This window comes from Ranitomeya variabilis, chromosome 4 (genome assembly GCF_051348905.1).
Source record: "Ranitomeya variabilis isolate aRanVar5 chromosome 4, aRanVar5.hap1, whole genome shotgun sequence".
Taxonomy (NCBI): Eukaryota; Metazoa; Chordata; class Amphibia; order Anura; family Dendrobatidae; genus Ranitomeya; species Ranitomeya variabilis.
In genome coordinates, this window is record NC_135235.1 from 533957393 (window position 1) to 533974131 (window position 16739).

At 44.4% G+C, this 16739-nt stretch overlaps 1 long non-coding RNA gene across 1 annotated transcript in view; it reads right to left on the bottom strand.

Annotated features, from left to right (window-relative positions):
• Window positions 1-5908, bottom strand: part of LOC143765583 (uncharacterized) — a 91065-nt gene extending 85157 nt beyond the window's left edge. The window contains exon 1 of the long non-coding RNA XR_013213426.1: window positions 5875-5908. This is a non-coding gene — a long non-coding RNA (uncharacterized LOC143765583). The remainder of the gene's footprint in view (window positions 1-5874) is intronic.
• Window positions 5909-16739: the final 10831 nt, after the last annotated feature.

Genomic DNA, 16739 nt, shown 5'->3' on the forward strand with positions numbered 1-16739 from the left:
CTCATTGATATGCGCAGTGAGACCCAGTTACTATGCCAACGCCTATAAACTCTACCAGCCCACCAGGTCACAAGTTTTGCCAGATAATATCAGCTCTTAAAGTGACAGTACAGCACAATTACAAAGCACTATCTGTAGTCTTATCATTATTGCCCCGCTCACCAAATCGGACCCAGCCCACCAAATCGGACCAGAGTGCCCCCGCTTGCCAAATCGGACCCAGAGTGCCCAAGCCCGCCAAATCAGACCCAGAGTGGCGCCGCCCATCAAGTCGGACCCAGAGTGGCGCCGCCCGCCAAATCGGACCCAGAGTGGCGCCGCCCGCCAAATCGGACCCAGAGTGGCGCCGCCCACCAAATCGGACCCAGAGTGGCGCCGCCCGCCAAATCGGACCCAGAGTGGCGCCGCCCGCCAAATCGGACCCAGAGTGGCGCCGCCCGCCAAATCGGACCCAGAGTGGCGCCGCAAGCCAAATCGGACCCAGAGTGGCGCCGCCCGCCAAATTGGACCCAGAGTGGCGCCGCCCGCCAAATCGGACCCAGAGTGACCCGGGCCACCAAATCGGACCCAGAGTGACCCGGCCCACCAAATCGAACCCAGAGTGACCCGGCCCACCAAATCGGACCCAGAGTGACCCGGGCCACCAAATCGGACCCAGAGTGACCCGGGCCACCAAATCGGACCCAGAGTGACCCGGGCCACCAAATCGGACCCAGAGTGACCCGGGCCACCAAATCGGACCCAGAGTGACCCGGGCCACCAAATCGGACCCAGAGTGACCCGGCCCACCAAATCGGACCCAGAGTGACCCGGGCCACCAAATCGGACCCAGAGTGACCCGGGCCACCAAATCGGACCCAGAGTGACCCGGGCCACCAAATCGGACCCAGAGTGACCCGGGCCACCAAATCGGGCCCAGAGTGACCCGGGTTGACCAAATCGGGCCCAGAGTGACCCGGGCCACCAAATCGGGCCCAGAGTGACCCGGGCCACCAAATGGGACCCAGAGTGACCCGGGCCACCAAATGGGACCCAGAGTGACCCGGCCCACCAAATGGGACCCAGAGTGACCCGGCCCACCAAATGGGACCCAGAGTGACCCGGCCCACCAAATGGGACCCAGAGTGACCCGGCCCACCAAATGGGACCCAGAGTGACCCGGCCCACCAAATGGGACCCAGAGTGACCCGGCCCACCAAATGGGACCCAGAGTGACCCGGCCCACCAAATGGGACCCAGAGTGACCCGGCCCACCAAATGGGACCCAGAGTGACCCGGCCCACCAAATCGGACCCAGAGTGACCCGGCCCACCAAGCCTCAACCCTGAGGGGCTACAACTACCAAACCAGCGCCTGAGGGGCACCCAAGTGTGAAAGTCTTGCAGGGGCAGCCCGGGCACCATTCCAAAGCACTATCTGTAGTTCCTTCAGGAAATACCCATCTAGTTTACTTTTGCTGTGTAGTGGCTCCTGACCAAGTGATCTTTTAAATTTTTACTACGTCTAGCTGTCATTAAGGGAGCTGGTGAAATTTCCTTTTGCAGCACTGGATCTGTCATTGATACTGGCCAGTGTTTAGTAAGAATTTGTCGGATAGAATGCCACCGACAGTTAAAGGTTGAGATATATCTGGTCTTAAAATTATCCTCCTTTGTCTTTCGTGTTGTAACAAGGAGTATCTCCCTCGGTGTGTTCTTTGCCCTGCAGTATCCATTTTTCATCATTCTATGGCTGTAGCCCCTGTCTAAGAATCTTTCCTTCAGGTCACAGGCCTGTGTCTCAAATCTGCCCTCCGTAGAGCAGGTACGTTTTGCCCTTAAATACTGGCCTATTGGAATTGCTTTTTTAGTTGCCTGTGTATGCGAGGAGGATGCGTGCAGAACCGCATTAACTGATGTTTTCTTACGAAAAATGTCGGTCTGGATAGTGCCATCATGATCAACTAAGATCAGGATATCCAAAAAGTCTATGACATTTTTTTCAATTGTATAAGTCAATTTGATGTTATACGGATTTTGGTTTAAATCATTAATGAATCTTTCCAATTCAATTCTGGATCCATTCCAAAAAATCAAAAGGTCGTCAATATAGCGGAGCCAGCACTGCACATGGTCGGCGGCACACGCACCGTCACAATGCACAACCTCCCTCTCCCAATACCCAAGGAAGAGGTTGGCATATGACGGCACGCATGCCGCACCCATGGCAGTGCCGCGCTCCTGCAAATAAAAACGATCCTTGAAAGTAAAAAAATTATGTTTTAAAACAAAGTCCAGTAACTCCAAAATCAAATCAATTAACAGTTGATCCAAATTGCTCATTTCAAGAAAAAAACGGGCGGCTCTTATTCCATCCTAATGGCAAATGGAAGTGTAGAGGGACTCGACGTCTGTGGTCACCAGCCACACATCCGGTTCCAGGGTAATACCATCCACTCTCACCAGGACGTCTGAAGAGTCTCTGACATAGGAGGGCAAGGTCTCTACAAGTGGTTTTAAGTAGTGGTCAATAAATTTACAAACCGGATCACATAGCCCCCCCATGCCAGAGACTATCGGACGTCCCGGTGGATCTACGGGATTTTTGTGGATTTTTGGAAGCAAGTATAGGGTAGGAATTTTGGGGAATTTTACTATCAATCCATCAAGTACTTTTTTGGGGATCACACCCATTTCAAAGGCCAAATTTAATATATTATGCAGTTTGTCCGCAAATCCACATAATGGATTATTAGAAAGTTTTGAGTAGTTATCTTTATTCCTCAGTTGTTTGTATGCTTCCCGTTCATACTGCTCAACTGGCCAGATCACCACATTCCCTCCCTTGTCGGCCGCCTTAATAACCACATCATCAAGGGACTTAAGTTCTCTGAGGGCCCGCCTTTGTGTACCAGTCAAATTATCATTTTTGATGTGGCATGGTATCTCTTTAAAATCCTTCATGACTAGTTTTGAGAAAATCTCAACCTGTGGGCAGGCCGACAAAGGAGGGAAGGTCAGCGATCTGGGTAGGATGGAAGTAGGAAAATTACCTGCCGTTGTTATTTCCTGTTCCTCTAAGAGCTCCTCCAAAATTTTGAGAGCCTCTTGTTCGGTAACGGCAGCAGCATTATTCGTCTGTTCATGTCGGTAGTGTAATTTTTTTATTTCTCTTTTCTCTTTTTTCTTTTTTATTTTTCAATGAAGATATCGGGGCACGTATATGTTCGCTTTACAAAGATAGCATTTATATGTGTACGCGTGGTGGTTTATACTTATCTTACTTTGTGGGTTACGGAAAGATAGCATATATAGTGTTACCTTCCCAAAATGGGGCCGATATGCCTACGCACAGTTGCCCATTCTGACCTTATATGCGTATTCTGATCCGGTATGCCCATTCTGACCCAATATGCGCACGCGCGGTTGGTTATATTTATCTTATTTTGCGGGTTACGGTAAGATGGTATAGGTGGTGTGACCTTTCCAAAATGGCGCTGATATGCGCACGCGCGTTTATCCATTCTGACACTTAAAATGTTGGCGGATATTCCCAGTAGGATTTTATTGAAATAGTGCCGACATATGTACGCGTGAACGTCCATATTTGTCTCACATAGTGGGGTACATACGCGACAGTTAAAAGACGGCGCCGATGTGCGCATATGTAGTTCTCCATTTTTGATCTCCACAATGTGGGTTATTGATAGAGGGCATTTCTAGTAGGGCTTCATAAAAATGGCGCCGATATGCGCATGCGCGATCACATATTCCTGCCCTCGCATTGAGGACGGCCTCTCTGAAGCTGCGGCGCGTGTTCAATGACGTCTATGAGGGATTTCCTCTAACACGCGCCGGAACTTGAGTGCCGGACCCGATGCACGTGTGGGCTGGATATGGCGTTCCCGCATGCGAACACTATTGGCAAACTGAAATTACAGGGGGTACTTAAGGAGGTAAGGTGAGGTTGGGACACACACTCCCCTTGAGAAAGCACGTGAGTTGTGAAACGCGCGTCGGGGCGTTCCTACAGCGGCACTTATGATGGGTAAGCACTGACAAAAAACATTTTCTAACTGCTCTTTGTGTGTTCATTGTGTTTAAAGCTCTATTTATCCGGGTATAACATTGTATTTAATTGCCTTACAAGAATTTTGAGCTGTATCTTTAGCACAAAGACATAATTCACATCATCAATGTTTAATATTATATTTACAACTGCTGCTGGGTATGGAATTTAGTCTGAGTCTTTTTTATATATCCTCATACAGTATGATGTACTAATTTTAAAATGTTTTTTCAATAAACTTTATTGATTTTATCTTCTGTAGTATGGTGGTCTGTGAGTACTTTGTACTCATTTTTTGGCAGCACCATACAAATGTGAATATTAGACAAAGATAACAAGTAAACATAAAAAGCCGTTTTCAAATGAAGGTCTGTATTATATAGAGAAAAAGAAATCCAAACCTACAGGTTTTCTGTATAAGAAAACTCTAGATTTCTCTGAAATAAGACATAGGCTTGCAGGTTTATAGGTATCATTTTATTGAGCTACCTATGACCTGCATACACATAAAAGGAGGGTTAATCTTTAGGACGAATTCCCATTAAGTGCAGAATCAACGTTTTTCTGTACTATAAACACACATTATAAACGCTGCATCCAATCTGCACCAAAATGCATAAAATGAAGGGAAAAAGGCATAAAAATGCTATAAAAACGTAATAATCCGAGAATATTGCCATTGAGTAGTTTGGAATGGGAACCTATGAGAAACTTTCTGATAAAAAGTAGCAGAAAAAATGCATTGTTTACATTATGTGTGAACATGGCCTCAGTAGTACATTTTTATAATTTTTTTATGGGTTTAATGGCGAAAAAAAATCAATTGTACCTGTAATGTAAAATACCAGTCATATACAAGTAGAGAAAATTTTTCTACACATGAAGGGAATCTGTCAGCAGGATTTTGCTATATCATCTGAGAGTAGCGTAATGTAGGCAAAGAGACCCTAAATCCAACGATGGATCACTTGCTTACTGTGTGCAGCAGTTCTGACACAATTAGAGATTTTACATTTAGAATAAAGCAGAGCTGAGAAAGCCAACACAATCCACACCAGGCACTCCATGCAAAAAGTCCATAGACAGAGAGTTTATTACCAAAGGAGGGAGCATTGCCGGGCTAGTCCCGCAACGTTAATATCTTAACGATAAATCCTTAACAGTTACTAAACATGCGCTTTGAAAAGTAACACATACCTGAATTATGTGTTTCAGCCTCTATCTCCTGCTGTCTTCAGATTACATAGAAAAATCTGCTGACAGATTCCCTTTAACTTTGCAGCCTTTGGACCATTGCTGTCCAAGCAAGAGTTTGGATATTCCAATCCCAGGGAAGACCAGACTTCAAGAGTGAAGAATGAGATAATTAAATAAATGCAATCATGTACAGGGCGTAGACTAATGCCGAATCCTCCCTTGAAATTGGAGGAGGAACTACTGTGCAATGAACTCCTGAGTAACTCATGCAATGAGCCTGTGCAAGAAGAAGAAAAGGAGACATCAGAGACATAGAATGGAAGTTGGAACATAGCCCTGACTTCCCAGGACAGTGGGACATTTCCCCCAAACTGGTGCTTTGCAATAAACTTTGTATAGCCAATTTACATCAAAATATGTCAAATGAAGGAGGAAAAGGCATAAAAAAGCAGCAAAAATGCAATAATGAGAGAAAATTGCTATTGAGTAGGTTAGAGCGGGAACCTGCATAAAATGTTCTGATAAAAAGCAACAGAAAAAATGCAGCATTTACATTATGTGTGAACATGGCCGCAGCAGTCAATTTTTATAATTTTTATGATTTAACGTTGAAAAAAAAAATAGTCATACCTTTTCATTACACCAGTTACCAAGCAGCTCTATGCTATGTACCAGTACAATGCGCCTCTAATGAAGAATACCAGTCATTTTTAAATAGAGAACATTTTCCTACACTTAACCTTGCAGCCTCTGGCCAATTGCATGCCATGCAAGAGGTTGGATGTTCAAATGCCACGAAATACCAGACTTCAAGAACAGTGAAGAATGAGTTAATTAAATAAATGCAAGTATAGAAAGGGCATAGACAAATACTGTCTCCTGCCTTAGAATTGGAGGAGTTACAGCGCAATGAGCTCCTCTGTAACACCTGCTATGAGCCTGTGCAGCAAGAAGAACAAGAGACATCACAGACATACTGTATGGTGACTACTTCCTTAGAATTGCCCTGACCTCCCGCGGCAGTGGGACTTCTCCACGAAACTGGTGCTTATCAATAAACTTTGTATGACCACTGGGGCACACTCTTAAAGCCTTCATACACATTATACTAAAGTTGGCATAACCCATTGGGAAATCTGATAGATTAATGTGTATTGGGGCTTCCTGTCTCCTAATAGATGGTGTCAGGATAGAGAAGAATACGACCACTGGAATTTCAATGGGCACTACTTTTCTATTCTGGGAGATAAGCTGCTGGCAGATGCGCTCTCTCCGAAAACATAAGGGTTCTCAAATGAGCTGAATGTTCCTGTGCATAGGAAAAATATTATTGACTGTTGGCCAACAGCTATCTAATGTGTATGCAGGATTTTACACAAGGGCGTAAGTGTTGGACTGGGGTGCCAAGGGCACACCAGTAACCAACTCCAGAGCCCCCCTTTTTAGCTACATTTCAAATTTGACATCTTCAATCACAAATGTATATAACAATGAACTGCGTATATTGTTAAATTAATAAAAATGCAGCCTTTGTCTGTACATAGTGATGCATGTATATAGTGCTCATATAGGAGGGTGGTGGCCCCGTCTTGCACAGGGGCCCATCGGAGGATTCTCCTGTTCTCCTGTGAGCCAGTTCAAGCCTGGGTGTAACAATTGCAATCTTGGGAGACTATATAGCTGTGACCTAATACCACCTCTGACCATGAAAATACAAGCGTTGAAATGATCAGCTGCTCGCAGTCTCCCTTAATTTCTGATTGACTGTGCTCTGAACATCTCTATTTACGCAATAGACATTTTATGAGCCCATTCCCCAATTGCACCAATCTTTGAAGGGAGTGGCATAATATTTTGGTTATAATGAATGAGGAGGATCTAAAGCTTGCCCTGAGGCCCATAGGACTTTAGTTACGGCACTGATCTTGCACACAGGCATGGATAGTTTAGGTAGACTGCTTCCACTTATTTGGTAAATCAAGATTCATCAGGAAGTCTGAATTCTAGGAAAAATAAACATTCAGTGTAAATTATTGGCAGGAGCACTACTGGCAATATTCGAGGAAAAAAAGGACAAATGATAGTTTTTCCATGCAACTTCTGTGAAACTAGGTGTACAGAATGTATTCATTACCATTGGCCCTTGTTTCATAATCAGGTACATAGTTATAAAAAATCTCAGTTGACCCAAACATGTTTTTGTAATGCTTCAGAAATCTCGTTCTTAACCCCTTAACGACCGCTTATACGCCTTTTAACGGCGGCAGTTAAGGGTACTTAAACCACAGTGCTGTTAATTAACGGCGCTGTGGAAAAAGTGAATAGCGCCCCCCAGAGTCGGATTTTCTCTGGGGTCTCGGTTACCAGGGGTAGCCGAGGCCCCAGAGAACATGATTCAGGGTTTTTTTACCGACCCCGGGTTGCGATCGCCGGTAATTAACCGTTTACCAGCGGTCGCAAAAAAAAAAAGAAACGCGATTTCCCATTTAATTTCTCTGTTCTCCGATGTGATCGCACATCAGAGGACAGAGAAATGGGGTCCCCATCGCCCCCCGATACTCCCCCGGTGCTCCTCGTGGCTCCCGATGGGCGCCGCCATCTTGTTCCGGCCCAAAAATGGCGGGCGCATGCGAAGATCTTTGGGGTCTCGGCTGCCGGGGGTAGCCAAGACCCCAAATAACATGATCGGGGTCGGTTTTTACCGACCCCTGTTTTACGATCGCCGGTAATTAGCTGTTTACTGGCGACCGCAAAAAAAAAAAAGCGGTGTGTCATCGCACATCAGAGGACAGAGAAATAGAGGGATTCGGGGACCCTGTTATACTTACCGGTGTCCCTGGGTCCTCCTGCGTCCCCTCCTGCCCGCCGGCTTCTTCATACGATAAGAAAGAAAATGGAGGGCGCATGCGCAGTGCACCCGACATGATCTGCCGGCCGGCAGCTAGAGGAGTTGGGGCTAAATTTAGGGTTGGGGCTAAATTTAGGGTTAGGGTTAGGGTTGGGGCTAAATTTTGGGTTAGGGTTAGGGTTGGGGCTAAATTTAGGGTTAGGGCTAAATTTAGGATTAGGGCTAGGGTTAGGGCAAGGCTTCTTTCACACTTGCGTCAGTACGGGGCCGTCGCAATACGTCGGCCCGACGTACTGATGCACGTTGTGAAAATTGTGCACAACGTGGGCACCGGATGCAGTTTTTCAACACATCCGCTGCCCAGTCTATGTCCTAGGGAGGAGGGGGTGGAGTTACGGCCGCGCATGCGCGGTCGGAAATGGCGGACGCAACGTACAAAAAAACGTTACATTGAACTTTTTTGTGACGATGGTCTGCCAAAACACAACGGATCCAGTGTACGACGGACGCGACGTGTGGCCATCCGTCGCGATCCGTCGGCAATACAAGTCTATGGGCAAAAAACGCATCCTGCAGGCACATTTGCAGGATCCGTTTTTTGTCCAAAACGATGGATTGCGACGGATGCCACACGACGCAAGTGTGAAAGTAGCCTTAGGGCTAGGGTTAAGGTTGGGGCTAAAGTTAGGGCTACGGTTAGGGTTAGGGCTAGGGTTAGTGTTGGGGCTAAAGTTAGGGATAGGGTTAGGGCTAAATTTAGGGTTAAGGTTAGGGTTAGGGCTACGGTTAGGGTTGGGGCTAAAGTTAGGGCTAGGGTTAGGGTTGGGGCTAGTTAGGGCTAGGGTTGGGGCTAAAGTTAGGGCTAGGGTTGCGGCTAAAGTTAGGGTTAGGGTTGGGATTAGGGTTAGGATTAGGGTTACGTTTGGGATTAGGGATAGGTTTGGGATTAGGGTTAAGGTTAGGGTTGGGATTAGGGTTAGGGGTGTATTGGGATTAGGGTTAGGTTTGATGTTAGGGTTGAGATTAGGATTAGGGGTGTGTTGGATTTAGGGTTTTGATTAGGTTTATGGTTAGGGTTGGGATTAGGGTTTTGGGGTTAGGGTTGTGATTATCGTTAGGGTTGTGATTAGGATTATGGATCGGGTTGAGATTAGGGTTAGGGGTGTGTTGGGGTTAGGGTTGGAGTTAGAATTGGGGGGTTTCCACTGTTTAGGTACATCAGAGGGTCTCTAAACACCACAGCTAATTTTGCGCTCAAAAAGTCAAATGGTGCTCCCTCCCTTCTGAGCTCTGCCGTGTGCCCAAACAGTGGTTTACCCCCACATATGGGGCATCAGCATACTCGGGATAAATTGGACAACTTTTGGGGTCCAATTTCTCCTGTTACCCTTGTGAAAATAAAAACTTGGGGGCTAAAAAATCTTTTTTGTGGAAATTTTTTATTTTTTACTTTCACGACTCTGCATTATAAACTTCTGTGAAGCACTTGGGCATTCAAAGTTCTCACAACACATCTAGATAAGTTCCTTGGGGTGTCTATTTTCCAAAATGGGGTCACTTGTGGGGGGTTTCTACTGTTTAGGTACATCAGGGGATTTGCAAACGCAACATAACGCCTGCAGATCATTCTATCAAAGTCTGCATTCCAAAACGGCGCTTCTTCCCTTCCGAGCTCTGCCATGCGCCCAAACAGTAGTTCCCCCACACATGGGGTATCAGTGTACTCAGGACAATTTGGACAACAACTTTTGGGGTCCAATTTCTCTTGTTACCCTTGTGAAAATAAAAATATGGGGGCTAACAAATATTTTTTGTGGAAAAAAATATTTTTTTTATTTTCACGACTCTGCATTATAAACTTCTGTGAAGCACTTGGGCATTCAAAGTTCTCACAACACATCTAGATAAGTTCCTTGGGGGGTCTAGTTTCCAAAATGGGGTCAATTGTGGGGGGTTTCTACTGTTTAGGTACATTGGGGGCTCTGCAAACGCAACATAACGCCCGCAGACCATTCTATCAAAGTCTGCATTCCAAAACGGCGCTCCTTCCCTTCCAAGCTCTGCCATGCGCCCAAACAGTGGTTTACCCCCACATATGGGGTATCAGCGTACTCAGCATAAATTGCACAATAAATTTTGGGGTCCAATTTCTCCTGTTACCCTTGTGAAAGTAAAAATTTTGGGGTGAAAAGATCATTTAGTTGGAAAAAATATGATTTTTTATTTTCATGGCTCTACATTATAAACTTCTGTGAAGCAGTTGGGGGTTCATAGTGCTCACCACACATCTAGATAAGCTCTTTGGGGGGTCTAGTTTCCAAAAGGGGGTCACTTGTGGGGGGTTTCTACTGTTTAGGTACATCAGGAGCTCTGCAAATGCAACATGACGCCCGCAAACCATCCCATCAAAGTCTGCATTCCAAGCGGCGCTCCTTTCCTTCCGAGCCCCTATTGGTGCCCAAACAGTGCCCCCCCCACATATGGGGTATCAGCATACTCAGGACAAACTGGTCAACCGATTTTGGGGTCCAATGTCTCCTGTTACCCTTGAGAAAATAAAAAATTGCAGGCTAAAAAAATCATTTTTGAGGGAAAAAAAAGGATTTTTTATTTTCACGGCTCTACGTTATAAACTTCTGTGAAGCACCTGGGGGTTTAAAGTGCTCAACACACATCTAGTTATGTTCCTTAAGGGGTCTAGTTTCCAAAATGGTGTCACTTATGGGGGATTTCCGCTGTTTAGGCACATCAGGGACTCTCCAAACGCGACATGGTGTCCGATCTCAATTCCAGCCAATTCCACATTGAAATAGTAAAAGGCACTCTTGCTCTGTGGTGCGCCCAAACAGTGGTTTACCCCCACATATGAGGTATCGACGTACTCAGGAGAAATTGAACAACAACTTTTGTGGTCTAATTTCTCCTGTTACTCTTGTGAAAATAAGAATTTGTGGGCGAAAAGATCATTTTTGTGTAAACAAATGTGATTTTTTATTTTCACAGCTCTACGTTATACACTTCTGTGAAGTACTTGGGGGCTCAAAGTGCTCACCACACATCTAGATAAGTCCCTTAAGGGGTCTAGTTTCCAAAATGGTGTCACTTGTGGAGCGTTAAAAAGTTAAATGTTAATTTTTTCCTTCCACATTGTTTCAGTTCCTGTGAAGCACGTAAAGGGTTAATAAACTTCTTGAATGTGGGTTTGAGCACCTTGAGGGGTGAAGTTTTTAGAATGGTGTCACACTTGGTTATTTTCTATCATATAGACCCCTCAAAATGACTTCAAATGTGATGCGGTCCCTAAAAAAAAATGGTGTTGTAAAAATGAGAAATTGCTGGTCAACTTTTAACCCTTATAACTCCCTAACAAACAAAAAAATTGTTTCCAAAATCGTGCTGATGTAAAGTAGACATGTGGGAAATGTTATTTATTAACTATTTTTTGTGACATATCTCTCTGATTTAAGGGCATAAATATACAAAGTACACAATTTTCGCCATGTTTCCGTTTTTTTCATAAATAATCGCAAGTAATATCGAAGAAATGTTACCACTAACATGAAGTACAATATGTCACAAAAAACAATCTCAGAATCAGCGGGATCTGTTAAAGCGTTCCAGAGTTATAACCTCATAAAGTGACAGTGGTCAGAATTGTAAAAATTGGCTCGGTCATTAAGTACCAAATTGGCTCTGTCACTAAGGGGTTAAAGAAGAAATCAGAAATACCTCTGAGTTGAAATCCCTTCCCCGTCATTTTAAGTTGTACCATAACTGTGATCCATCACAGCTCAAGGTAAGTGGCATAGACGAGTAAGGATTGATCAAAGGGGTGGGAACTGGAAAAATGGCTAGCACAAAAAGAAGTACATTGGATCACAATTTTGGAGACTAAGGGTACCGTCACACAGTACCATTTTAATCGCTACGACGGCACGATCCGTGACGTCGCAGCGTCGTATGATTATCGCTCCAGCGTCGTAGACTGCGGTCACACGTTGCAATCACGGCGCTGGAGCGATGCCGAAGTCCCCGGTAACCAGGGTAAACATCGGGTAACTAAGCGCAGGGCCGCGCTTAGTAACCCGATGTTTACCCTGGTTACCAGCGTAAACGTAAAAAAACCAAACAGTACATACTTACATTCCGGTGTCTGTCCCCGGCGTTCTGCTTCTCTCCACTGTGTAAGCGCCATAGCCGGAAAGCACAGCGGTGACGTCAGACGTCACCGCTGTGCTCGCTTTCCGGCCGGCGCTCACACTGCAGAGAAGCTGAGACACCGGAGGACAGACACCGGAATGTGAGTATGTACTGTTTGTTTTTTTTACGTTTACGCTGGTAACCACGGTAAACATCGGGTTACTAAGCGCGGCCCTGCGCTTAGTTACCCGATGTTTACCCTGGTTACAAGCGAACACATCGCTGGATCGCTGTCACACACAACGATCCAGCGATGTCAGCGGGTGATCAAGCGACGAAAGAAAGTTCCATACGATCTGCTACGACGTACGATTCTCAGCAGGATCCCTGATCGCTGCTGCGTGTCAGACACTGCGATATCGTAACGATATCGCTAGAACGTCACGAATCGTACCGTCGTAGCGATCAAAATGGTACTGTGTGACGGTACCCTAAGTCTCCAAAGGGTTTGAATGAGTAAATTAGCCTTTCTTATAGGATATTTGGTTTCTGGCATATACAGTGGGGGAAAGAACTATTTGATGCACTGCCACTTTTGAAAGTTTTCCCACCTATAAAGAATGGAGAGGTCTCGAATTTTTATCGTAGGTACACTTCAACTGTGAGAGACAGAATCTAAATATAAAAACCAGAAAATCACATTGTATGATTTTTAAATAATGAAATTACATTTTATTGCATTAAATAAGTATTTTATAACCTACCAACAAGCAAGAATTCTGGCTCTCACGGACCTGTTAGTTTTTCTTTAAGAAGCCCTCCTACTCTTCACTCATTACCTGTATTAATTGCACCTGTTGACCTCGTTACCTGTATAAATAACACCTGTCCACACTCAATCAATCACACTGCAACCTCTCCACCATGGCTAAGACCAAAGCAGAGAACAATTGAGGACACCTGGGACAAAAATTGCAGACCTGCACAATGCTGGGATGAGCTACATGACAATAGGCAAGCAGCTTGATGAGAAGGCAACAACTGTTGGCACCATTATTAGAAAATGGAAGAAACACAAGATGACTGTCAATCATCCCTGGTCTGGGGCTCTATGTAAGATCTCGCCTCGTGGGATAAGGATGATTCTGAGAAAGGTGAGGAATAAGTGCAGAACTACATGGGAGGACCTGGTCAATGACCTAAAGAGAGCTGGGACCACAGCCTCAAAAATTACTGTTAGTAGCACACTATGTCATCATGGACTAAAATCCTGCAGGGCACGCAAGGTCCCCCTGCTCCCACCAGCACATGTCCAGGCTTGTTTGAAGTTCGCCATTGACCATCTGGATGATCCAGAGAAGGCATTTGGAGAAGGTCATGTGGTCAGAGGAAACAAAAATAGAACTTTTTGGTATCAGGTCAACTTGCCAGTTTTGGAGGAAGAAGAATGAGTGAAACCCAAATACCACTGTCCCAACTGTGAAGCATGGTGAGGGAAACATTATCTCTTGGAGGTGCTTTCCTGCAAAGGGGACAGGATGACAGCACTGTATTGAATGGAAGATGGATGGGGTCATGTATGAGATTTTGGCCAACAACCTCCTTCCCTCAGTAAGACCATTGAAGATGGGTCGTGGCTGGATCTTCCAGCATACCAATGACAAAAAACACAGCCAGGGCAAATAAGGATTAACAGGAATAAGGACCCAATAGATTACATTTATTCCCATTACAAAATGGAGCAGCCTGTTGCATCTGCTGGAAAAAGCAGAGTGCAGCACTTGGCAGCCCCATAGGGAGTTAATGGAGTGCCAGTTGGGCTTGTGAACTGCCACTCCATCGAATAGGTGAGAATTTGTTTTCACAGGACAACCCCTTTAACCCATTACTTGCCAAATTAAAATTTTTACAAGTACGGATTTTTCAGAAAAGGGCGTCCCAATATTCAATTAAAAATGACAATGACATGATTTCCTATTTTGGAAACATTCATTTTACAAACACAACACAAAAAATTGGACCTAATTATAAAAATTATAAAATCTTAGTTGCTAGAAGCTAAAGATTGGGCGTCCCAAAAAAAGGACATTGGTAGATAATGGGTTAAAGGTCGTAGGTTCTTCTGTTGTGCAAGCCTTCTGCTCCACACTGAATGGTACTGAAATCTCCATGGTAGTGCAAAGATTTAGAAGCAATACCACTTGTGTTGGTGAACACCTTTTTCTGCATTCAGTGTGTTTCTTGAAAATATTTGGCATTTTTTCACATATTACAATCTTTATTAAAAAATAAATTAGAAATTTTGCTATTTTCTCACTGTCTACTGGGTTTTTATTTAGACTTTAACTTCCTAGAAGTGCTGTACATGAGCCTGATGCCAGTGCCTTCTGGTAAGGACTTATTTTCCCCATTTACACGTTCTAGATATTACCACATAGCCCTCTCAGCGGAGCACTGGATTTCTAGACACTTGATGTAATATCCTTCCCTTGTGAGTCTTCATGTGAAATACGGCTACGGCTTGAGTCTGGTCAGACTGCTTCTGTTCCCGCTCCGTGTGACGTCTTACATGCTAATGGAGATGCAAGCTGAGCCTGCTGGCATCTTACGTATTTAAAAAAAAATAAACATTGACTTATTTGTTTCCATGGTCTGAAGCTATCTTCTGAACTGTGGATTTAAAACAATCTATACAATCTATTATCCAGCACCTGGAGCTTTGTCTTCAAATATCTGGGCACAAGAGATTTATTTTTTATGCCTTAGCACGTCATGTTTCGCAATGTTGCATTACACTAAAGTAGATGGATGTGAGTTTGGGTGATGTGGTGGTCTCAAAAGGTGGTAGTCAAGTTCCAATGACATACACTCTTCAACACTGAAATTAAAAATCTAGAAGGAAAAGTTGTGGAATTATGGAAAACACAGGACTGAAAGACATGTTAATGATATGTGATTGATCAAAATCTGGAAACAAAATTCTCAAAACTTCTTGATTTATCCAGTATTGAGTATGAATGCCATGTAAAGAAATATTCTCACTTACAAGCCTTGGCTGCTAACAGGAAAGTTATTAATGGCTATCTGAGGAATGTTCTGCCACGCTGAATGCACTTGAGGACACAAGTCATCAAGATCCACTGCTGGCAGCTCCCTGTGTAATTACCGACTATGTTGGGATGGGAGAAAAGTCCAGGGATCCTGTAGACCATGGTAGTTTGTTTAGGCCACGCATGATTCTCACCGGGGCCAGACTAAGACTAAAAAGTAGCCCGTACACAGGGACCCCCACCATCCTATATTCAATTTTTCAGATTCAGGGAGGCAATGGCATGGTATAATTTTTTTTTCTAGGAGTTGTCTAGTGTTGCTCACTTCTAAGGCCGTGTGCACACGTTCAGGATTTTTCGTGTTTTTTCCGCAGTTTTTCGCTATAAAAACGCGATAAAACCGTGAAAAAACGCATACATTAAACATTCTATTATTAGAATGCAATCCGCAATTTTTGTGCACATGTTGCATTTTTTTCCGCCGTGGAATCGCATTCTGGAAAAAAACGCAGCATGTTCATTCCTTGTGCGGAATCACCAGGATTCCACACATAAACGATTGCATTGATCCGCTTATTTTCCGCATGTGGCTATGCCCACCATGCGGGAAGTAAGCGGATCATGTGTGGTTGGTACCCAGGGTGGAGGAGAGGAGACTCTCCTCCAGGCCCTGGGAACCATATACCTGTAAAAAAAAGAATTAAAATATGCTCCCGTTCCCAGGGATGCTTTGCGACAATGACCTGTGATGATGTAGCGGTCTTGCGTGATGCTACGTCATCTGGGGTCATTGCCACGAGGCATTACTGGGAATGAGAGCATCGCGAGGAGCGGGAAGGCTGCGGGGGACGCTGGAAGATGAGAATATCATGATTTTTTAAATGATTTTTAACATTAGATCTTTTTACTATTGATGTTGCATAGGCAGCATCAATAGTAAAAAGTTGGTCACACTTGTCAAACACTATATTTGACAAGTGTGACCAACCTATCAATCACTTTTCCAAGCGATGCTACAGATCACTTGGAAAACGCTAGCATTCTGCAAGCTAATTACGCTTGCAAAATGCTAGTGTTTAGCGGGAATACGCATGCCAATTCCACATGCGTTTTACCCGCGGCACAGTTGCGGAATTGCCGCTGCAATTTCGGACGTGTGCACATAGCCTTAATTGTGAAGTAAGCAGCACTAATGACATCACGTCTAGCTAACATAGAAAGATTCAAGTGCCCACATAGAACCTACGTGATTAGCAATAAGCGCACACTTAAGACATACTCATCACTAAACAAATATAGATTTATAAGAAATAGCTGACATTGACAACATAGGGACTAACTGCATGTTACTTGTAGCTTATTCGCATATTGATGCAGATGATGAGGTACATATAACATATATGGATACAGAAATAATGTTATGGGCCATGTACTTTTAATAAAATTGAGGCTCACAT